This window comes from Myotis yumanensis, unplaced genomic scaffold (assembly GCF_028538775.1).
Source record: "Myotis yumanensis isolate MYYU_CA2020_CCGP unplaced genomic scaffold, mMyoYum1.0.hap1 SCAF_1, whole genome shotgun sequence".
NCBI lineage: Eukaryota > Metazoa > Chordata > Mammalia > Chiroptera > Vespertilionidae > Myotis > Myotis yumanensis.
Genome location: NW_027223752.1, coordinates 68,802,920 through 68,827,505, shown reverse-complemented (window position 1 = coordinate 68,827,505; position 24,586 = coordinate 68,802,920). Strand labels below are relative to the sequence as shown.

Below are 24,586 nucleotides of genomic sequence, written 5' to 3'. Positions count from 1 at the left end.
CACCAAAAAGGCTGCTAGTTTGATTCCTGGTCATGATGCATGCCCAGGTTACATGGATCATGGCAGCCAATCAATGTTTTGGTCTCACTTTGATGTTTCTCCTTTCCTCTCTCTCTAAAAATCAATTAAAAATCTTTAAAAAAAATTCTTGGGTGGGTTTAATAGCAGATTAGAGATGGCAGTAGACAACCTGAAGACTTACAAATGTAGTTGAATAAAGTATTTGGAAATAGAGGGTTGAAATGTTGAGAGACCTAGAATTGTGGATTTGGGATTCATTCTTTAAATGTGTGACTAATATGTGTAGAGAACTGTTCTGAGTACTGGGGATACAATAATGAAAAAGTCCCTGCCTTTATGGAACTTATATGCCACATGGAGAGAGAGATATTTTCTATAATCAGTGATAAATGATATGAGAAAAATAAATCACAATAAAAGAATAGTGATGGAAGAGTGCTACTAGTATTTAGATAGGATGATCAGCGAGGGCCACCTATGTAATTTTAAATTTTCTAGTAGCCACATTTTGAAAATATGTAATTTTGATGTTTAACCCATATCTAAACTATTACCATTTTAACATGTAATCAACATGGAATACTCTTAATATTTTATATTCTTTTGTACTAAGTCTGCAATCTAGTGTATATATTTCATTTATAGCACATCTCAATTTGGACACTAAATTGTCATTGGAAACATTAGTATTTAGAATTCATTCAATTTATAGTTGAGTAAGAATATTCACATACTCATGTTTCAAGCACACAAGTTTTCCAATAACTCAATCATGTATTAGCTTTTTTTCAATAGACTTTACTTTTCAGGGCAGTTTACAGCAAAATTGGGTACAAAGTACAGAAAGTCTCCTCCTCACCCATGGCTTTCCCAACCATCAACATCCTGTACCAGTGTAGAATTATTTGTTGTAATTAAGAAGCCAACATTGATACATAATTATCAACCAAATTTTTTAGTTTACATTAGAACTCAGACTTTGTATTGTGCATTCTATGGGTTTGAACAAATGTACAATGACATATACCCACCATTATAGTACGCAGAATATATATAATGACATATACCACCATTGTAGTAGGCAGAAGTTTCATTTCCCTAAATTTCCTCTTTCACTTATTCCTCCTTCCTTAGCCTAAAACCCTAATAACCATTGATCTTTTCATTGTCTCCATAGTTTTGTCTTTACCAAATGTCAGATAATTGGAATCATACTTCACGCAGCCTTTTTAAGTTGGCTTCTTTCATTTAGTAATATGCATTTAAGATTCCCCATGTCTCTTCATGGCTTAATAAGCTCATTTTTTTAGCTGAATATTCCATTGTATGAATATACCATAATTTATCTATTCACCCACTTAAGGATACCTTGGTTGCTCCAAGTTTTGACAATTATAAATAAAGCTGCTATCAACATTGATGTATTTTCAACTCCTTTGGGTAAACACCAAGGAGCAATTTTTTAATTGTAGTCAAGTATACATAAACATAAAATTTAACATTGTACATTTACATTTAAAGTGTACAATTCAGTGGCATTATGTACATCCACAATGTTGTGCAAACCATCACCACTATCTAGTTCCAGAACATTTTCATCGCTCCAAATGGGAACCTTGCTAGTCACTCATGTATTAATTTTAAAATTTAATTAAAACTAGGCTTAAATTGTTTCTCAGTCACATTAGCCACATTTCAGGTGCTGAGTACCCATACGTGGCTAGTGGCTATTGAATAGTACAGGTCTAGAGAAAGAGCATTAGAGGCAGAGGAAACAGCAAATACAAAGCTCTTTTTAAAAAAATAATATATTTTATTGACTTCAGAGAGGAAGGGAGAGGGAGAGAGAGAGAGAAACATCCATGATGATCTGTTGCCTCCTGCATGCCCCCTACTGGGGATCAAGCCAGCAACCCAAGCACATGCTGGGAATCGAGCTGTGACCTCCTGGTTCATAGGTTGATGCTCAACCACTGAGCCACAGCAGCAAGGCCAAATACAAAGCTCTTGAAGCAGGAATACATTTTTTTCAAAGAACAGTTCATTGGTCAGTATGACTGGAGTACAAGGAGCAAGACGTAGGAAATGTAGTCAGTGCTGTAGCCAAAAGTAGGCTAATAAAGGGCCTTGCATAGTAAAAGACTAGATTTTAAGGGGGATGTCAAATTTACAAAGAGGTTTAAAATAGTCCCTGGTTAGGTAGCTCAGTTGGTTAGTGTCGTCCTCATAGGCCAAGGTTGCAGGTTCTATCTCTTGTCAGGGCACATACAAGAAACAACCTATGAATGCACAAACAAGTGGAACAACAAATCAACGTTTATATCTCTGTCTATATATAATAAATAAAAATTTAAAAGGGTTTAAAATAATTACTCTGGCTTCTGTGTTGGAAAGATTAAAGGAGGTTCAAGAATGAACTAGGAAGATAGCTAGAGTGAAAAGTGTTCGGATTCAGGATATATTTTGAAGGTTTTGTTTATTATATGTATTATGAATTTGACACTAGGTTTTAGAAAAACTGTATTCTGTAAGGTGGAGAACACACAGAGTAGCAGGTTTGAGAAAAAAAAATGAATTTAGTTTTGACCATGTTAAGTTTTAGATGGTCATTGACATCAAGTGGTCACAATATTGGAGCAAAGTGACAGCTCTGATATTTCAATAGTTATATTACATCCTTAGTGATTGATAAATAAGAGAGTGATAAAAGTATAGCTCAGAGATAGAATATAGGAATGCCCTATATATTGGTGAAAAATGTAAATATATTTCATATATTCTGAAATGTGGGTCCAACTGAAAGACTCTGTTGCAGATCCAAGATACTTCTATGACTTACTTAGTGAACTATCTATTTCATTAATGTTTTCATATAGCAATAGTTTTGAATAGCTTAAAAAGCATGCATGCCACTGTTCTGCATTATGTTTTTCTCCCTTGTGGCTACTGCTTTGCATTTAAATATACTTAAGACTTCATTTTTAAGTTCATATTTTTGAAACTTTACCTTATTCTAAAATCTTGGACAGAGTTGTTACTGAAGCTTAATGACATTAACTACTATTTAAGGCACCAAAAAAAAAAACACACCTTGCTAAGTATTTTCCACAAATAATCTTTGGATAAGCATCTTTTTTCTCTGCTCTCCTTTAAAAAAAAATTTTTTTTAGAGAGAGAGAAAAACATCAATTTTTATTGTTCCCCTTACTTATGCATTCATTGGTTGATTCTTTTTTTTTTTAATATATTTTATTGATTTTTTACAGAGAGGAAGGGAGAGAGATAGAGAGTTAGAAACATCGATGAGAGAGAAACATCGATCAGCTGCCTCCTGCACATCTCCCACTAGGGATGTGCCCGCAACCCAGGTACATGCCCTTGACCGGAATCGAACCTGGGACCTTTCAGTCCGCAGGCCGACGCTCTATCCACTGAGCCAAACCGGTTTCGGCAATTGGTTGATTCTTGTATGTGCCTGACCAGGTCTCAACTCCCAACTTTGGTGTATCTGGAGGATGCGCTAACCTGAGCTACCCAGCCATGGTCTCCCCTCTCCTTAAAACAAACAAAAGTGGGGAGACCAATCATACCTAATACAGGCTTGTTGGGAGAATCAAAGTGCATATAAATGCATACAAAAGTGCTTTGTAAGTGGCATATTTTACTTAAGTCTTAAAAGATTGAAAGCTTGAAATAACTACTACTTGGAATGTATTTTTAGAAATATATTTTTACCTGATTTAAAATTTATTTAGTCATCAATTAGGGCAGTTGTTTAGTTTATATTATATTCCTTTTATGATACACACTGCCTAGACGGTATAGTAATTAGTAATTGTTGCTTTCCAATTAGTTTTTCAGAAATCTTATTTTGTGGACTACTACCAGTTCTGCACGTTGTATACCACAGGCTCTCAATAAATGTGCATTCAGAGCATTCTTGTACTAGAAAGATTTAGGGTGCAAATAACTCAGAGCTCTGGCAGGATCTGTACTGTGGAAGGCTTTCAGAAGACAGCCCACCTTCCTCACACTCTGAGAGAGAAACCACCAGATTCACGAGGATGCTCTGTTTACCTCCCAGCCTCATCTCTCTGTTCCCGGTGCACAGAACTGCTTCCCCACCTGCTCAAAGCAATCTCGTATGTGGCCCATCCCATCTGTTTGCTTTACCTAGACACTCTTCCCCTGTAGCATCAATTCTTCATGTCACACTTAGATGTCATCTCAAGAAAGCCTTCCCAACCCCCTCACCGGCACCCCTCGTGTGTTCTACAACGCCTGTCATTCTATCACACTGTATTTAGATTGTCTTCTTCGATAGTCTGAATTCTGGGAAGGCAATGTCCATTCACTGTTACATCCCCGCACCTAGTATGGTCCTAGCATTGCGCTTTCTCAATAAATATTTCCTGATTGAATTATGAGTGGCTGGAGTTTTAGTAAACAGTACACTTCCAACCACTATCTATCTATATATATATATATATATATATATATATATATATTCATTCATATTCCACTTGGACTAGACACTGGGGATGCATTTTTGACCTGTGATGCTGACGGTCCCTTGACCCAGGCCGGCAGGTAGAAACCCATTGGTCTGAATAATCTGAATAATCGCAGAACCACCGCCGGCATCGCGTGCTGTCGAAGGGCGTGGGTTTGTAATTACAGATCTATGAGCAACTGCTTACAGAAGACCCTTAGGGGCCACCGGGACCTCAGAAAAGAAGAGTCCTCTCCTCCCGACCTCGTGCAGCGCTCTCCTGGCACTGCCTCCGCCAGCGCGCCAAGCCGTTAGTCCCGCCAGCCTCTTGGCTCCACCCACCTGGCGCGCCGGCTTCCCCAGCCCGAGCCGCCGGAGCGCGCGCCGCGCCCTAAGCCCCGCCCCCGGGCGAGGGCGCGCTCCCCCTCCCAGCGCTGCCCCAGCAGTTCCGTTAGTAGCGGGAGGAAAAACCGTCCTTCGCTCCCCGCCTCTCCACTCCCAACGCTTTACTCTCGACTCCCCCTGCGACCACTACACAGCCAGCTACGGCGGCCCCTGAAGTACAAATATCCCGCAGGCCCTCGGCGTATCCTGATAGGCTTTGGTCTTCTTATTTCATCTGGTCCTAAGGCCTGCGTTCAATTTTTGTCAGGAATTCGAGCCCGCGAGTTTCTCCCGGCGGCAGGAACTCCGGCGCTCTTCACGGAAATAAAAGTTGTTGTTTTTTTTCCTCTTTTTTTGCCGCTGTGGCCGCCCGCATTCCTTCCCTCCCACCTCGCGGAATTGTGGCGGGAGGGGGAGGAGGAAGTCAGAGCGCCTGCGCGGAGAGGCCGCTTTCCATCCGGGTCCCTGTCCGTGCGGTGCAGCAGGTCGGTAGGCGGGAAATGGCGACTGGCTGAAGGAGCTGGTTCTGTTGCTGCTGCGGGCTAAGCGGGGAAGACACCACACGTTGCGCAGTCGGGACCATCGCTGGAGCCTGAAGACACTTCTCTGTCGTCACAGTTAGGTAATCCCCCTCGTTCAGACAGTGCCGCTGCTTCCAACCTGAGTCCCCCTCCTCTTCCAGGGCCGTCTGCCGGGATCTCCTCCCCTTCCTTCTCCAGCGGCTTCTCCCGCGGCTCCCGCGCCTCGGTAGGCACGCACTCGGGGCGCCTCTCGCGTCCGCGGTGCGGAGCCGCTCTCCTCTGGACTTTGCCCCGGGAACGGAGAGGGAGCTCGCTTCCCGCCAGCTTCGGCTCCCGGGCTGCGCGGCCTGTGTTGTGATTTCGGGGGTTAGATTTCACTTGGCTACCCCCACCCCCACCCCGACCTCACGTTCCTGGTTCCCAGTCCTGTGGCCCCTCCGGAGAATTGGGCGAAATCCGCTTTTCCCAGCCTCGGCCCGCCTGATGTTTTTGAGATTTCATTCTTTCTAGGAGGGTGCTTTTAGGGGGGCGTTGCTCTAGCTCAGTTTTTATCAACACGTCGGGAGGATCTGGGAGAAGAGCGCTCGCTAAGTTCTGTTTATCCTCTGTGCCGCTAAAATGTGGAGTTGACACGGTTACTTTTTCCACATCAAGAGTGCCGGTGAAGAGCAGCCCATGTGGAAGGCCCCTGGCGTCCTCCGTGGCCAGCGAGGGGTGAACCCTCGCGTCCGTAGTATTCTGCGCGTTTCTTTGGGCGTTAAATGCCACTGTGGGTGTTTACTTCTGCATTCACGACTGGAGTTCCGTGTGTAAATCATCGTGCGAGTCCGTCACATTTACTTCTGACCCTGGTGGCGGCTGGATGTGTGGATGAGGATAAACACTTGGAATTAGAATACCTTAGGGAAATCTAAAGAGATCCCGCTTGCAGATTGCTCTAAGATCCCGAAAGGAAACGTACTGAGAGTAGATGTTCCTCCAAGGCAGGGATTTATCTTGCTAATGCTCATAAAACGGTACCAAGATGACTGCCCAATCTGGGTATGCAGATTAATGACTTCAATGATAGATGTATCTTCGTAATTTTCAGATCGTAGATAATCTTTCTATACTTACTGTCTTTCCATTCTTTTGCAACGCAAATGTTCGTTTGTTGTCCAGCTAATTAATTAAAGCAAGGAAATGGCTAGTTCAAGCACTTTATTCCTCCTTTATTTTTTACATTGCAGGCTAGTTCTTCATAAAGAGGCTGTTGGTATTTTTCAGAATTTGTTTTTCTGTCTTGTTAAATTTGGGGCCTTTCTAGTTAATTTTTTTTTTTTAACTAGTCAAATGAAGTTTTAAAATGTGGTTCTTATCATTTGATGTTTATAACTCAGAGGCTTTCAGCTCTCTAGGTCCAGTTTAGATTTCACTATTGTTAATATATTAGAACTAAATTTCAGTAATAAACAGGAACGCACAAACATCATTAAATTCCTCATTTGGTAGATTCCTCAGCCAAGGTCATAAAGAAAGTCAAGGCAAAATGTAGCTCTTACGTGAAGCATCCTTTTAGGATTGAGTTGCACTTGATAACTTACCTTCTAGGACCAAAAGAATGGGAAGTGGGAAGTGGAGGTGAAGGCATGTTGGATACTTGCTGAGCCAATTGTTTAAAAAAAAAAAAAAAGGGCCAAATATGTATGTAAAATAAATTATTGGTCTAGTGTAGGCTTTACCTGTACTTTAATGACTTTTTTGGGTAGTTTATAAAGCATTAATGTTTTTAATAAGATTTGGTTTACAGCTAGCTGAGTGAACATTGTATGTAGATTTTGTCTTCAGGAATTCTCCAAAATTGTTTTAATTCTACATTCATTTAGTACATGCACTCTTCTAATACTCTGAAAGGATGTAAAAGCTCTAAATTGTATAGTCCTTAACTTTGTGGACTTGTAGCTTTTTAAAAGTTCTAAATAGGATTGCAGGAAAAAACCAAATGGGATTGGTATGGCTTTACAATATTTCAGTCTACATAGAGCTAGTAATGTTATTCTTTTTCCACTGTTCAGAAATTAAGAATTGGGGAAATTGTATTCCATATTTAAAATTTCTGGTCAGTAGGTTTCTTCACAAGACTATTATATAGCAGAATCCTTTCAATTGTAGTTTTAAAAAACTTGGATCTGTTGTTAAGAAAGATTCTAGACTTGTAACTGTAAAATTAATTGCAGATTGAATAAAATAATATAAATTATCTCAGTTATAGGTAGTGCTTTGGATTAATGTGATAAAGAATAAAGTGGTCTGTCAGAATTCAAAATAAATACTGCTATCTAATTATATTTGTAATTTACCAAATTGTTATGAAAGCATAAAGTAGAAAAGACACTTTAAAAACTAAATAGCAAATGTGCAGAGAGGATCTCATATATCGTGTGCTCTAAGTAATTTAGAGTAGGTTAAAAAGTTACCTGACCATTTTCACTGGATTGGCTAGAAGGGATCATTTGCTCTACTTTGAGGATGAGAAGATTCAACATATAGGGGATTTATTATAAAACCATGCAATTGTAGTTTTAGTCTTCACTTACTTGACATTTGCATGAGACATGTATCTAGCCAGGCATATGTTCATTACTAATTATATGACTACATTAGTTTTTAATTTAAACTAGATTATGTTGTAATTGAATGTACATTAATAAGAGTAGGTGGTTGACTGTGAAGTATAATTTGAGAATTGCAAATAGCAAACTTTATTTGTGTCTCTCCTGTGTGTTACAAACTTTTTTCTAAAATAATTCTGTTTAAAAATCACAAATTTCTGGAAAAAGAAACTTTAAAATACTGTCTTTTATCAACAATATTGGCACAGATTAGTTTATCAAGCAAACTTGCTGTAGTTTACAAACCAGTGAGGTTTCAGAGTCAGTGGAATATAGAAAAGTAAAACTTAAATTATTTTATTTTATTTGTTGTTGTATGTTTGTGTGTGTGTGTGTGTGTGTGTGTGTGTATTTAGAGAGAGAAGAATGGAGAGAGAAAAATATCAATTGGTTGCCTCCTGCATGCTCCTCAACTGGGCATTGAACCCGAAACCTGGGTATGTGTTCTGATCAGGAATTGAACCGGCCACCTTTTGGTGTACTGGACAATGCTCCAACCAACTGAGCCACACTGGCCAGGCCTTGAAGTAAACTTTTATGCAATGTCTGTGTTAGGGGAGGTGTAGCATATAGGAAGATTGTCTAGGAGATAAAGGCATGGTGGGGATAGAATGATAGTTTGAAGCTTCGGCCTCTTGGGGTCCTTTGGGAATCTTGTAAATCGGACAGTAATGATGGGTGAGACTAAGTGTGGTCCCACGAAGAATCGTGGGACCTTAAGGACAAATATGGCTTATAGGTTTGGCCAGCCCTTTTGTTTGTTTACCTCAAACAACCATAGTCAACCTTGCCTATGACTGAGATAATTTATACCATTTTATTCAATCTGCAATTAATTCTACAGTTTGTTCATCTGTAGATTCCCTAGTTAGTATGGTAATATAAGATCACAGGCCAATTGACTATATTACTGGTCCCATGTTTTATGGTATTCATAGGCTTTCTTGTATTAATCTCTTCCAGAGATTCTAGAAAAGGAAATATGTCTACATTAAACATGAATCATCAGCAGTCATTTGAGTTGAGGTTCCAGCAATCAGGTTTTCATAAGCTATAATACTTCTAGGAGAAGGAAATGTGTTTACTACTTTGATTAAAGAAGCACAAAACTGTACTGAAAGATGCTTGAATACTTTATAAATAATTGGGATTAATATTTAGTAATAGTGGTTTATATAGTTTAGGAAGGATGTTTTCTTTCTTTGGTCTAAATACTTCTATATTGAGAAATTGTATGGGAACTAAAAAAGCAGAGACATTGCAAAAATCAGAAGGAGAAGATTAAACCTTATTAGCAGCGTAACCTGATATTTTAAGTTTCTCATGTTGACCAGTTAAAGTAATTTTAAGTAGGAATTTAGCCCTAACCGGTTTGGCTCAGTGGATAGAGCGTCAATTTAAAAGTATGTTATATTTTTAAAAGTACGTTACTTGTTAAAGAAAAATATCCAGAACACATAAATATCTTTTTAGTTGAGAATAAAACTGATTATTTGTTTTAGTGATAATTGCTTTCTTCCTGGTATTTCCCAAATATATATAATTATCCTGTTGAATTGAAAATGAGTAACCTCTCACTGACTTTACAAGTACCTGCTTTAGTGTATTTTGTTAAATAAGATAATTATATAGTCCTTTAATTTTCTGATATAACTAATAAAAATTATTGAAAAATATTTACAATCCTATTTCAAACAATCATGCATATTTTCCTCATCGAGAGTATCCCTTTTTATATTTTTATTTAGTAGTAGCAAACTAAAAGGGCACTTCTATTAGAGAATTATGATTATACCTCATTTTTTACTAGTAATTTAAAAATTCACTCTTCATAGACCTTATCTTCAGTTTATCTCAATCATAATTAGTTTTTTCCTTGGTGTAGGTAGTGGTAAGGATAGTGGGAAATTATTTCAGATACTCAGTGCAAATTTATTTTGGGCAAAGGCCTTGATTTTTTTTTTTCATAATTTTAAGATTTTTTAAAGTTAATAACTTTTTCTATTTTTGTCAACATTTCATTGGTTCTTTTCTTACTGACAAATTAATGTGTTCTGAGAGTTTCAGATTTTTACTGGCCTGAGAGAGTAAGTTTAGTATAAAATTAATTTTCTTTAATAGAAGTTTTTGTCAGAGTATAAATAAGTAGTTATTTCTTTCTTGTGCTATTCTGGTGAGAACTACTTAAATGACAAGCACGCTTAGGAAAACTGCTGAAATTAAGTTCACTTTTTTTGATCTTCAACTTGTCTTTGTTAATGTATCCAATAAGTACATTGTAACTTGTATGTATACAGGTAACCCCAGTAAGTTAAAGTATATATGTTGGAATATATATATTTTATATACATATAAAAAGGATGGTAACTAGATGAAAAATGGCAGAGTGACAAGTTTCTTAGGCGCATTTTGAGAGGAAAAAAGTTTCTCATGAGTATTTTGGTACTCAGTCCTTATAAAATCATAACTATATTTTTTCTAAAATAACACAGCATGTTATAAAGTTTTATTGGTATGAGTTTCATACTATGTAATAGAATGCTCTTTTTACAAGTTGTTTAAGTTATATTTACTAGAGATAGTTAATCTCCAAATTACTTTCTTGTAAAGCTTAGGTTAAAGAAATACAAGTAAGTATGTCCTCAGCATAAGGACGTATTCTCATTCTGTCCCTAACAAATAATGATTTTGCCCTAATGGTACTTTTGCTGAGGACATATAAGGTTAATAAGTTGGGGTACTAATAGTAGCATTTTAAAACATATATCTGAATGACAGTGCCTTAAGTATTTTCAGTGATCAACAAACTGAATAATGCCATTTTCATGGAGTGCTTTAGTCATCAGTACTCTTAACAGCACACATATTTTGTTTGTGTAGAGAAAACTGATTGATCATGGTTTTAGAAAAATACTCTTTTTTTTGTTGTTCATTGAAGAAAACCATTAAATGATCAACAACTCTTTTGGCCAATGTTTTTGCTTATAAGTTTATTACATTTAATAGTTTCTGAAGAATTCTATGATACTATATATATACCAGTAAAAGCCTAATATGCAAGTGTCCTCTTGGGAGTTCGACTGACCGGGAGTTCGATCGCTTGCTATGACATGTGCTGACCACCAGGGGGTGGTGCGGAACAAAGGAAGGCCCTGGCCAGCAGCGGCAGCCGGGGAAGGGAGGCCCCAGCCGGCAGCCACTAGGGCAGTGATGGCGAACCTTTTGAGCTCGGCGTGTCAGCATTTTTTTTATATATATATATTTTTTTTATTGATTTTTTACAGAGAGGAAGGGAGAGAGATAGAGAGTCAGAAATATCGACGAGAGAGAAACATCGATCAGCTGCCTCCTGCACATTCCCCACTGGGGATGTGCCCGCAACCCAGGTACATGCCCTTAACTGGAATTGAACCCAGGACCCTTCAGTCCACAGGCCGACGCTCTATCCACTGAGCCAAACCGGTTTCGGCAGTTTGTCAGCATTTTGAAAAACCCTAACTTAACTCTGGTGCCGTGTCACATATAGAAATTTTTTGATATTTGCAACCATAGTAAAACAAAGATTTATATTTTTGATATTTATTTTATATATTTAAATGCCGTTTAACAAAGAAAAATCAACCAAAAAAATGAGTTCGCGTGTCACCTCTGACACGTGTGTCATAGGTTCGCCATCACTGCACTAGGGAGCCTACCTGTGCACAAATTTTGTGCACTGGGCCTATAGTTAGCTAATAAAAAAGGGAGAAAATCTTATATCAGAAATAATGAACCCCAAAAGACCACCTGTCATTACCATACACTTTGTTGGGAAGTGTTCAATGAAGAGTCTTGGAGTTGACTTTTTTTTTTTTAATCCTCACCTGAGGATATGTTTTTCATTGATACTAGAGAGAGAGGAAGGGAGAGGTGGAGAGAGGGAGGGAGAAACATCGATATGAGAGAAACACTGATCATTGCCTCTTGTATCTGCCCCGACCTGGAATCGAACCCACAGCCTTTTGGTATACGGGACAATGCTCTAACCAACTGAGTCACATTGGCCAGGGCCCTAGTTGAGTTTTGACTTTTATTAGGTGATAAGTGGGAGTGACAGAGAAACCTTCTCTGAAGTAATTAAATAAGGCTTAAGGAAGTAGTAGAGAGTAAAAGTGGTCAGTTACAATACCTGAAGCTGTTGATTTCAGATTAGTCCAGCTAGAAATATAGACAGTGAAAATGGATGCTGACACTTTTGAAAATGTCATTTGGCCGAGGCCGGTTTGGCTCAGTGGATAGAGCGTCGGCCTGCGGACTGAAGGGTCCCAGGTTCGATTCCGGTCAAGGGCATGTACCTGGGTTGCGGCCACATCCCCCGTAGGAGATGTGCAGGAGGCAGCTGATCGATGTTTCTCTCTCATCGATGTTTCTAACTCTCTATCTCTCTCCTTTCCTCTCTGTAAAATATCAATAAAATATATTTAAAAAAAAAAAAAAAAAAAAAAAAGAAAATGTCATTTGGTGTCAATGAGTTTTAGATTTTTTTTTCATGAATATAAATTTTAACATAAATTTAGTAGTGATACCATTTGTAATAGAGTATAAATTAACAAACCCATAGAAATTTAGAGCTAGAGAGACTGAAGAGGTCATCTAGTCCAGTAATGCCTTTGTTTTATTAATGATGAACCATTCTGAAGACTTTTTAACTACTGTAGTAAATGTTTGTCTTAATTAGTATGCTTTGGGATGAGTTGTGTATGATAGAAGGATGAAAACAGCTCAGATTAATTAATGACTCACCCCTCATTTTGACAATTCTTTTTTTAGGTAAAATTTACATGTGGTGAAATTCACAGATCTGATGTCCAATAACTTTTTTGCTGTTGAGGAAGTGAAATACTAGAATGATTGCATGACTTAATCAGTGTCACAGCTAACTAATGATAAAGTATGATTTCTGATCTTTTCATGATTTTATTTTTATTATCCACTTTTGTTTCCCTCTTATCCCTACATTCAGCAAACTTTTGATTGTAAGAATATACATTGGGTTAGTCCTAGGTAATTTTGTTAAGAATCCTTCACATACAGTGTTCTCTTTTTTGTGTTTTTTAATAGAAATTTATACAATCAAGAAAGACCTCAATAGCAAAATTATCAACTGAGTTTTGCTTGCATCATTATTATAATCTTATGAGATAATTTGCTACCATAATTGTTTGCCAAAAATGTTGTTTGGGATCAGGGATTTTTGAAGAAGAAGGAAATGTTATGAGAAAGGAACATTTTTAGTTTTATTTATAGGCCCCTTTTTGTGAGCAAGAATTGATTACTGCTGTGAGGATTGTGTTTCAGTGACATAGTCCCCCCTCACCCTCAATTCTCTGGGTTTTTGTTGTTTGTGTGTGTGTTTTTAAGGAAATGAGAAAAATTATGGTTCAGTTCAACAAAGATTGGGTTATCTTATGTGACAGGTTACTGGAGTTACAGATAAGATCTCTGCCTTTAAGACTCTTACAGTCTAGTGCAGTTAAAGATATAAAAAACAGATTATTTCAATTTAACTTTATTAGAGTTAAGGTAGAAATAAGCACAGGTTTACACAGGCTTGGGGATGTGGAAGTAGTTACTTATTGGGGTACGTGATACTTTGGCTGAACTTTAAATGATGAGGATAAGAATTCATTGAAGAATGAGGTAAAGAGAAAAGCAGGAGCATGGTATATAGCACAGTGTGGGCAGGAAACTATTATTACTGGAGTACAAAGAGTGAGGCAGCAAATAGCAGTAGAAAAAAAAGACTTTGAGAAGTAGATCATGTATATATTGCCAGAGTTTGGTCTTTATTTTGAAGGTAGTTAATGGGAAGAAAAAGGCAGATGATAAATTTAAAGGGGAATATCCTGAGAAATATTTTAGAGGTAAAATCATCAGGATTTGGTGATTGACCATAGGACACAAAAGACAGGAAGAATAACTAGGATGCTTGGGATGGTTTCTGACTTGACTGGTTAGGTAGGTGATGCTCCTTGTGATCAAGATCACAGTAGTAGGAAAAATACAGTAGGAAGAACAGGTTTGAGGATGGAGGTGGAATGGGAAAACTGAATTCAGTTTTGGGTAAGTTGAATTTGAGGTGCCAAGTAAAAGTGTTTTGAAGGCTGTTGGATGTGAGTCTGAAATTTAGAGGTAGTAGAGAAACTAACAGAATCTATAATAATAAAACTGTAATATGCTAATTAGACGACATCCTTCCGGACGACCTTCTGGACAAAGCCACGGCTGCAAGGGAAGCCGGGGTCCCGGTGCCAGAGGGAAGCTGGTGCCGGCAGCCAGGGGAAGGAAGGCCTACTCTTGCACGAATTTCGTGCATTGGGCCTCTAGTTAATTTATAATGAGCATTGGGAAGAGACTCCCTCTTCCTCTCCCCCCATTCCTTTTAGCTGGGCTGCAAGTAAATGGAAAGCAGAATTCATTGCTCAGTTTTAGATTGCTGAGTTATCTGCTTTTTCTATTTCTGAAATGAGATCTAGAATGGTTTTTATTATATACTTTTTGCCTCATTGTCATGAGTTCTTAGACTTTAAAATGTTGCCCCCCATTGTTTTTGTTTTGTGTGGTAATCTACTTAAATTGTATCATTTTCATTCATAAGTAGATTTATTTCCTTAGTCATTTCCATTCTCTACCTATTTTATTTTATTATCTCTATATATTAATGGCTAAGTGACTGTACGTCCAGCCGACCAGCACATATAACACACCGGCAATCCTATATAACATAACCCTAATATACAAATCAACTGAACAGCAGAATGACCAGTTGCTATGGCATGCACTGACCACCAGAGGGCAGACGCTCAACACAGGAGCTGCCCTCAGTCGGCAGACCCCAGGCCAGCCAAGGTGGGTGCCAGTGGGGGCCCCCCAATCGCCCTGCTGGTTGCCCCACAGATTGGCCCTAATCGCTGGCCAGGCCTAAGGACCTTACCTGTGCACGAATTTTGTGCACCAGGCGTCTAGTTTAAAAATGTTGACTTGCACATGTGCGATATTTGTCCCCGTCAGACACTGGCCTCCCATTTAAATTAATTCGAAGACAGTTTCCTGTGATGCCATCATTATTAATAAATCACAAGGACAAACTCTAGACAGAGTAGGAATATTCCTACTTAAACCCGTTTTTGGATATGGTCAGTTATATTTTGCTTTCTCTCGAGTTTGAAGAGCATGTGATGTTAAAGTTGTAAATACTTCATCACAAGGGAAATTAGTCAAGCACTCTGAAAGTGTTTTTACTCTTAATGTGATGTACAGGGAGATATTAGAATAAGTTTAATCAATTTATCAGTCATTGTTTTTATCAATGTTTTTATATCATGTTTTTGTTTTTATATCATGTCTTCGTTATATCATGTTGTTTATTTATTAATCAATTTATTTTCATATACATTTTACTAATTTTCTTTAACCTCTGACACTTCTGTTATAGAGAAAGGGTGAATAGCAATATTAAAATATTCTCATTTCCTTTCAGTGTGCACGAATTCGTGCACTGGGCCACTAGTTACTAATAATAGGAAAGAATTCATCTAGTAATGGAACTCTAAAGGACCTAGAACAGGGGTGGGCAACCTTTTTGTGAGTGTGTGCCAAAACCAGCAAAATCTCTGACTCAGAATTCTTCTGCGTGCCAACCCTATTTTTTTGAGAACATGTTACGCCTACTTGATATCTCTTAAGGTGTACGTATGTGAAGAACCTTGAAGAAATAATAAAATTCATTAGAGCGACAAAAACACAGTATATGATGATGAAAAATACATTTATTTTTTAATGTATACATGTACACTGATAGTCCAACAGAAAACTTTATGACTCCATTTGATATTATCAGTGGGACTTTTGCTGCTGCATCACTGATGACAGAGATTTTACATCAGGTTTATATTTCGTGACCTTCAGAGATATGCATGAGCTACTACTTTCATCCATCAGGCTACTCCTATTACGAGACTTAACAAAATTCATCACTGAGAACAAAGATTCACAAGCGTATGTGGATGAAAACATGGAGAGTAACGCTGTTGCAAAGTTTTTTAAACAAAAAAATTTTCTGGAATGGCATTCCAAGTCCTCAATAGTTCATTTTTGACACTTGTCTCTGGTACTCCTGTCTCTAATCGCTTTTTTTCAATGTTTTCCAAGTCAACTCTAAGGTCAATAAATTTCTGCTTCCAAATTGAGCTACTCTGAAATTCAATCAACTGCATTTCAGAGTCAGCCATGTCTATTCATGAAAACATTTGTAAGTTTAGTTCCTCCAGTTTCATGCTGTCTGGAAGCCTCATGAATTTTGCTGTCTCTTCCAATTGTCTGAATTTCGCAAATCTTGAGGAGAACTGCTCAATAGTTGACTCGATGATGTTTAAAAACAGCTTTTGAAGGCTTTGACAGTCTGTTCTGTCATCTTTTGGGAGGTCTTTGATGTGCCTCAAAGACTTCCAGTTTCTTTTCAAAAGCCTTTATGTAACCAAACATAACATCAAGTGTCTTGCCAGTTCCTTGTAATTTAACATTTAAGTCGTTCAAATGTTCACAAAAATTGTAAATGGAAGATTATAAGAGAGGGTTTCGCGTGCCAGCAAAAGTTACTGGCGTGCCATGTTTGGCACGCGTGCCAGGGGTTGCCCACCCCTGACCTAGAAGATGTATTAAGTTTTAACATGAATAGGATTATCAAGACGGGGCCATATATGTATGTTTAAAATTCTTCCCTTTATATTTTAAGTTTGGGTAAGAAAATTAGGTTATTGCATATGTTGTTATATAGGCAATTACTGACCTGTACTTGGCCCAGTTAATATGTGTTGTTTTTGGTTTTGGTATCGTGGTAATACTGATTTCATAGAAACGAATTGGTAAGTTTTCCACCACAGAGGAAGACTGTCCAGTCTCATGTTCCCATATTGTGAGCACCTGGTGGAAGTCTGGTGAAGATGCTACAGATAGATTTGAATTCCTGTTGTGTCTATAACTCAGGAACTACATGCTATGCTAGCCCCCACAAGTTTATTAACAATTTTAGATTAAAATTTTTTACATACTTTTATGGTACCACCATCTCTTCACTTGTTCTGCTACCTGTGAGCCAGTGTTTACATCCTTTCTCCCCAGGAAGGGCTTGTCTTTTGTTGGCTCTGTATTTGGTTGCCTTTAAGTCCTTAGCTCCTGATGGATTCAAGAAGTTTAGTTTTGTTATTCAGTTTTGTTGTTAGGCATTTTTTTTCTAGCTTTCTATTGCATAGGCAGAGCCCAGTTAATGCATATAAATGGATCTTTAGACAAAACTCCAATTAGTCAGAAGTGCTCTCCTCTATTTTCTGGATCTGTAATTTATGATTCTGTGACTTCTTTGGACTCAGGTACATTGGGAAAAACTCTCTTTTCTTCTCCTTGGTTTAGAACAGCGATTTTCAACTGGTGTGCTGCAAGAATTTATAAAACATGCAATACCTGACTGTTTAGTCCAGTGGTTCTCAACCTTCCTAATGCCGTGACTCTTTAATACAGTTCCTCATGTTGTGATGATCCCCAATTTCATTGTTGCAAATTGAACATAATTAAAGCATAGTGATTAATCACACTAACAACATGTAATTATATATGTGTTTTCCGATGGTCTTAGGTGACCCCTGTGAAAGGGTTGTTCGACCCCCAAAGGGGTCAAGACCCTCAGGTTGAGAACCGCTGGTTTAGTCAGTGACACTGACTTCCTTTCCCTTAGATTGTCAGATTAAAAAATGACAACATCCAGCACAACAATAGCCATCCAGTGTGAATGAATCAAAATTATACCTATTTGTTTTGTCAGATCAGCAAAAAATATATTTTTGGTGTACTGCAGTTTTAGTAATTAGTCTTTGTGTGCCATGCAATGAAAAAGGTTGAAAATCGCTGGTTTAGACCAAAGGAAAGCATTCAAATTGGCTAGATTTATTGTAAAGAAAAGAGAATAATCCCCCAACTGGCCATAGATTTCATTTTTCTCTTCCCTAAACACTGCGGTTCCCTCCAGACTATCTTGTGATCAGTGCCTCCTACAGTTTTTGTTGTTTTTTTCCCAGAACCCCTCTTCTTCCCAACCCTGCTTATCCTTCTGTTTCATTTCCTGTTATGAAATGCCCAGAAAAACCAAGTATATACTGAATTTTTTAAAAATATATTTTATTGATTTTTTACAGAAAGGAAGGGAGAGAGATAGAGAGCTAGAAACATTGATGAGCGAGAAACATCGATCAGCTGCCTCCTGCACATCTCCTACTGGGGATGTGCCCGCAACCCAGGTACATGCCCTTGACCGGAATCGAACCTGGGACCTTTCAGTCCGCAAGCCGACGCTCTATCCACTGAGCCAAACCGGTTTCGGCAATATACTGAATTTTTAATCCTAAATTTAGATGAAATGTTTCTATACTTTATATACCTGATCCTTTTTTTTTTTTTTCCTATAGGTTATTTTGTCATGTTTTGCAAGAAGTAAATATTTAAAAGGCAGAATAGGAAGGCAAATTTTACTTGGTACCTTTTGGTATATCTTCGGTTCCCATTCTACCTATCCTTCCACTTTTCACTGTATTTTATTTTAAAAGGGGAAAAAAATTGTTTTCCCATTCCAGTGTCCCTTGTCTGTCACCCTAATGGAAACCTTTACCTTATACTATCATTAATGGCTTAGAAAAAGGGATGGAGATCTCTAGTTAGTTTTTCTAAGTTGTGGTAAAATATACATAACATAAAATGAACCATTTTAACCATTTAAAAATGTACAGTCCTAGCCGGTTTGACTCAGTGGATAGTGGGTTGGCCTGTGAACCAAAGGGTCCTGGGTTCGATTCTGGTCGAGGGCATGTACCTTGGTTGCAAGCTCCTCCCTGGTCAGGGCACATGCAGGAGGCAGCCAATCGATGTGTTTCTCTCACATCACTATTTCTCTCTCACTTTCCTTCTCTCTCCTACTCTCTCTAGAAATCAATGGAAAAATATCCTCAGGTGAGGTTTAAAAAATAAATAAATAAATAAAATGTACATTTCAGTGGTATCTACACTAATAAAAGAGAAACATGCAAATTGGTGCCACTCCAGTACGCCCACCAGCCAATCAGAGTGACTATGCAAATTAACCCAACAAATATTTGCATACGCAGGTGTGGAGTGAAGGCTGAAGGCTCTGGCTGGAGTGAAGACTGAAGCCAAGCCTCGCTGCGGCCAGACCAAAGACCTGGGTCCTGGGTGCCAGAGGAAAACCGGTGCCGGCAGCCAGGGGAAGGAAGGCTTATTGCACGAATCTCTTCGTGCAACAGGCCTCTAGTCCATATAATAAAAGGCTAATATGCAAATTGTCCCCACTGGAGGGAGTTCGACCAACTGGGAGTTAGACATGCGCTGATCACCAGGGGGCAGTGTGGAACATGGCAGGCGGCAATGGACTCACTGCCAGCCCCGATGAGAGCGGGACTGTGGTGGGATGGTGGAGCAGGTGAGCAGGTGGTGCCAGGCCAAGGCAGGTAGAACGGGGTACCTGATCGCCCCGCTGGCCACCCCAAAGATGGGTGGTGCCAGGCCAAGGCGGGTGCAAGTGGGGGCCCCTATCGCCCTACCGGTTTCCCCACAGACGGTGATCAGCACCGGGGGGGCAGGGCTGGTGAGTGGACAGCGCCAGGCCAAGGTGAGAGTGGGGATCCCTATCGCCCTGCTGGTTGCACCACAGATCAGCTCTGATCACCGGCTAGGCCTAGGGACCCTACCTGTGCACAAATTTTGTGCACCGCCTCTAGTCTAGAATAAAAGCCTAAGCGACCGTTATGGTGGAATGACCAGAATGACCAGTCGCTATGACACTCATTGACCCCAAGGGGGCAGACGCTCAACGCAGGAGCTGCCTCCTGGTGGTCAGTTCGCTCCCACAGGGGGAGTGCCCCTCAGCCAGAAGCTGGACTCATGGCTGGTGTGTGCAGCGGTGTTGGTGGGAGCCTCTCCCGCCTCCATAGCAGTGCTAAGGAGCAGTGAGCTCAGCGGTAAGGAGCAGCGAGCAGGCAGGTGGTAAGGAATGAGGGGGTCCCCGACTGCAAGTGGGGTGTCTGACTGTTGGCTCATGGGGAGCGGGCCTAAGCCAGCAGTCGGACATCCCTTGATGCAGAGGGTGCAGGTCAGGCTGAGGGACAAATCCCCCCCCCCCCCCCCCCCCCCCCCCTAGTGCATGAATTTCATGTACCGGGCCTCTAGTTAAGTATATTCATCTTGTGCAACCATTACCACTATCCACTACCAGAACTTTTCATCTTCCCAAACTGAAACTCCATATCTATTAAACAGTAACCCTCTTTACCCTTTTTCCCTATTCCCTGGAAACCACCATTTTTGCTTTGTTTTGTCTCTATGAATTTGACTATTTTAGGTATCTCATATAAATGAAGTACAATATTTGTTCTTTTGTGACACTTATTTTACTTGGCTAGCATAGTGTCCTCAAGATTCATTCATGTTGTAGTATTTTCCAGAATTTCCTTTATTTTTATTTTTTTATTTTGGAGAGATGAAGGGCAGGGGAGAGAGAGAAACATCAGTTTGTTTTGTTGCTCTATGCATTCATTCGTTGCTTTTTGTATGTGCCCTGACTAGGGATGGAACTCGCAACCTTGGTGCATCTGATGACACTCACAGTCTGAGCTACCTGGCAAGGGCCCAGAATTTCCTTTTTAAGGCTGAATAATATTTCACCTTGTATATATACTATATGTTGTTTATCCACTTATTTGTATGTGTGGGGTTTTTTTAAATGAACTTTAAAAAAAAATCTTTATTGATTTTAGAGAGAGGAAGGGAGAGGGATGGAGAGAAACATCGATTGGCACCTCCTGCATGCCCCCTATTGGGGATTGAGCCCACAACCTTGGCATTTGCCCTGACTGGGAATCAAACTGGCGACCTCTTGGTGTATGCGTGTTGACGCTCAACCACTAAGCCACACCAGCTGGGCTGTCCCATTTATTTGTTGATAGACACTTTTACTTCTGTGAGTAATGCTGTTATGGATATAGTTATACAAATATCTGTTCAAGTCCCTGCTTTCAGTTCTTTGGAATATATACATAATAGAATTTCTAGATCATATGGTAATTCTATGTTTAATTTTTTTTGAGGAACTGCCATAGTATTTTTTTAAGAGAATTTTTGTGTAAGAGTTTATTTAAGCCAAACTGACAAAATATGTCAGAGAGCCAGATCTCAAATACTCCTGCCATGGTATTTTTCACAATGGCTGCACCATTTCATTTCCATCAGCAATGCACAAGGATTCCAATTTCTGCACATCCTCACCAACACTTAATTTCTGTTTTTGTTTGTTTCATTTTTTAAAAAAATTTTTGTTTAATTTTTGTTTCTTTTTCTGTTTTTTGATAATAGCCATTTTGGTGGGTGAAAAGAAGAATCTTATTGTGGTTTTGATTTGCATTTTCCTTAATGGTTAAGTGATGTTGAGCATTTCTTCATTGCTTATTGACCATTTATATGTCTTCTTTGGAGAAATGTTTTTGCCCATATTTGATTTGAGTTTTTTGTTTTTGAATTATAGAAGCTTTAAAATATTTATATATTTAGGATATTAACCCCTTATGAGATATGATTTGCACATTTTTTCCCATTTCATAGGTTGCCTTTTCACTCTGTTGATAGTATCCTTTGATGTGCAAAACTTTTAATTTCTTTTTTTAATCCTTACCCAAGGACATGTTTATTGAATTTAGAGAGAGAAGAAGGGAGAAGGAGAGAGAGACATTGATGTGAGAGAAAAACATTGATTGGTTGCCTTCCATACGAGTCCTGACTGGGGATTGAACCCCCAACCTTTTTGGTCTACTGGACAACTTTCCAACCACCCGAGCCACCTGGCGAGGGCAAAAGTTTTAATTTTGGTGCCGTCCAATTTATCTTTTTGTCCCCCCCTTTATTTTGTTGTCTGTGCTTTTGATGTCATATCCAAGAAATCACTATCAAATCCAAAGCTGTGTTCTAAAAATTTTATTGTTTTAGCTCTTAAGGTCTTTGGTCCATTTTTTGTTAATTTTTGTATATGGTGAAAGATAAGGATCCAACTTCTTTTTTGTTTGTTTGTTTGTTTTGCATTGGATATCCAGTTTTCCCCAGTGCTAGGGTTCTATAGTGATAAATGTGGGTACTGTTAGGCCTTGTGTTGAGTTATAGAATATAGTGTTTGCATTGTTTGTATAAGTGTTTAGGTTCTAGATTTCTCTTTTTAGTTATATTATGGGTAAAAATATGTCATAGGAGCTGCCCTGGAACTCTAAACCCCAGTTGTAATATTCTATTTATGAGAAGTTTGATTTTGAGCTTCCAAGTGCCAGTTTGTAAATGTAGATGTTTGCTGTTTGACCCTGTTTCCCACGAAAATCACCCATTGTGAATGACTATTTAGAAAAAGAGTAGAAGTTAAAAACAACACCACCCCTGTCCAGTTTGGCTCAGTGGATAAAGCGTGGGCCTGCAGACTGAAGATTCCCTGTTTGATTCCAGTCAAGGGCACATGCCGGGTTGCTGGCTCAATCCCAGGAGGCAGCCAATCAATGATTCTCTCTTATCATCGATGTTTCTATCTCTCCCTCTCCCTTTCTCTCTGAAATCAATTAAAATATATTTTAAAACAACAACAATAACAACACGTTAGAGGGAAATGGGAGATTAGAATTTTTGGTGACTTTTTAATTAGATGTTTTTGTTGGTGATAAATATAGTTTTTACATTGCTGGTTAAATTTAATGATAATATCCAGAAATTATTACTTAAAACACTTCTGCCATCTCTACCTCATTTTTCTCAATCATAAAATGGAAATAATGGACACTACTTTATATTGTTGAAAATATTAAGTGAAATAATTTGTTGCAGATCTTTTTTGATGTACAGTCCCAGCAAACCTATCATAGTTGAAAATATAATTAAGTCAAAAATGCATTTATAATAAACTAACCTGCCATATATCATAACGTAGCCTAACCTACCTTAATTATGCTCAGAACAAAGCCTATAATAATAATAAAGTGTTGAATATCTTGTAATTTATTGAATACTGTATTTGAAAGTGAAAAACAATGGTTGTATGGGTATAGAATGATTGTATTAATTAGTACATGTAGCAGTTGTTTAGCCTCATTATTGCATGGTTGACTAGGAGCTGTGACTGGCTGTGCTAAATGTTACTAGTCTGGGAAACAATGAAAACTCAAAATTTGCAGTACATTTTCTACTGAATGCATGTCACTTTCACACTATGGTAAAGTCAAAAAAATTTTAAGTTGACCATGGTAAGCCAGATACAATCTGTGAAAGCACTTAGGACAGTGCCTTGCACATAGCTGTTAACAAAGAATAGCTGTTGGTTTTATATCATTTAACCTTTTCTGTGTTCAGGCAAATGTAGTTAAAATGGGTACTTTATGTTTTAAAAGAATAGGTTAACGGTTGGTTTTCTGAAGTTGACAATACTTCTCAGTGCTTTGGTAGTATACTTGCTTGGATTCTGTTTCAGTATGCAGGTAAACGCATTTAAGCCTTTACTTTAGGATTTTAATAATTTGCAGGAAATGCAAGAGAATAAATTTAGCAAATATTTATTGAGGTTTTTTGAAATATAGATTATTTTTTAAAGTTTTAAATATAGTCCATTGTTTTGGGGCGTTGAGGCAGGAATAATGCAAATATCTAAACCAGTGGTTCTCAACCTTCCTAATGCTGCGACCCTTTAATACAGTCCCTCATGTTGTGGTGACCCCCAATTTCATTGTTACAAATTGAACATAATTAAAGCATAGTGATTAATCACAAAAACAATATGTAATTATACATATGTTTTCCGATGGTCTTAGGCGACCCCTGTGAAAGGGTCGTTAGACCCCCCAAAGGGGTCGCGACCCACAGGTTGAGAACCGCTTATGTAAACTGTAAATTAAGCCCTACCTGGTTTGGCTTAGTAGATAGAGCATCGGCCTGTGGACTGAAGGTTCCTAGGTTCCATTCTGGTCAAGGGCACATACCCGGACTCTATTCCCTGGTAGGGGGCATGCAAGAGGCAGCCAATTGGTGATTCTCTCTCATAAATGTTTCTATCTCTCCCTTTCTCTTCCTCTCTGAAATCAATAAAAAAATTATAAAAACAAACAAAAAACCTGTAAATTAAGTCAAAGTGGCAAACTTTAAAAAGTTATATATCTATTCCTGTGTTAAAATGAAAAACAATTTAAACTTTGGGGTTAAGACAAGTAGAATTATGCTTTAACCAAGTTGCTAGAGTTAAATTCTTAGAGGTTTTTTTTTTTTATTATTAAGTATGGGAATTGGCAGTACATATTTGCAGGTTTTATTCAGTTCAGTTTAAAATATTTTTATTTTAGAACTCATTTAACATTTTAAAATATTTGCATTATGTAGTGGTGAGTTTCCAAGTTTCCTTAATCATT

General features: G+C 38.4%; 1 protein-coding gene across 3 annotated transcripts in view; it reads left to right on the top strand.

Annotated features, from left to right (window-relative positions):
• Positions 1-5,367: 5,367 nt before the first annotated feature.
• CTDSPL2 (CTD small phosphatase like 2) overlaps positions 5,368-24,586 on the top strand; it is a 95,233-nt gene continuing 76,014 nt past the window's right edge. For 2 of the 3 annotated variants that reach the window (XM_070423557.1, XM_070423544.1), the window contains exon 1: positions 5,368-5,519. The gene's annotated coding sequence lies outside the window, so the exon portion shown is untranslated. The remainder of the gene's footprint in view (positions 5,520-24,586) is intronic. The other variant, XM_070423548.1, reaches the window with a different exon arrangement.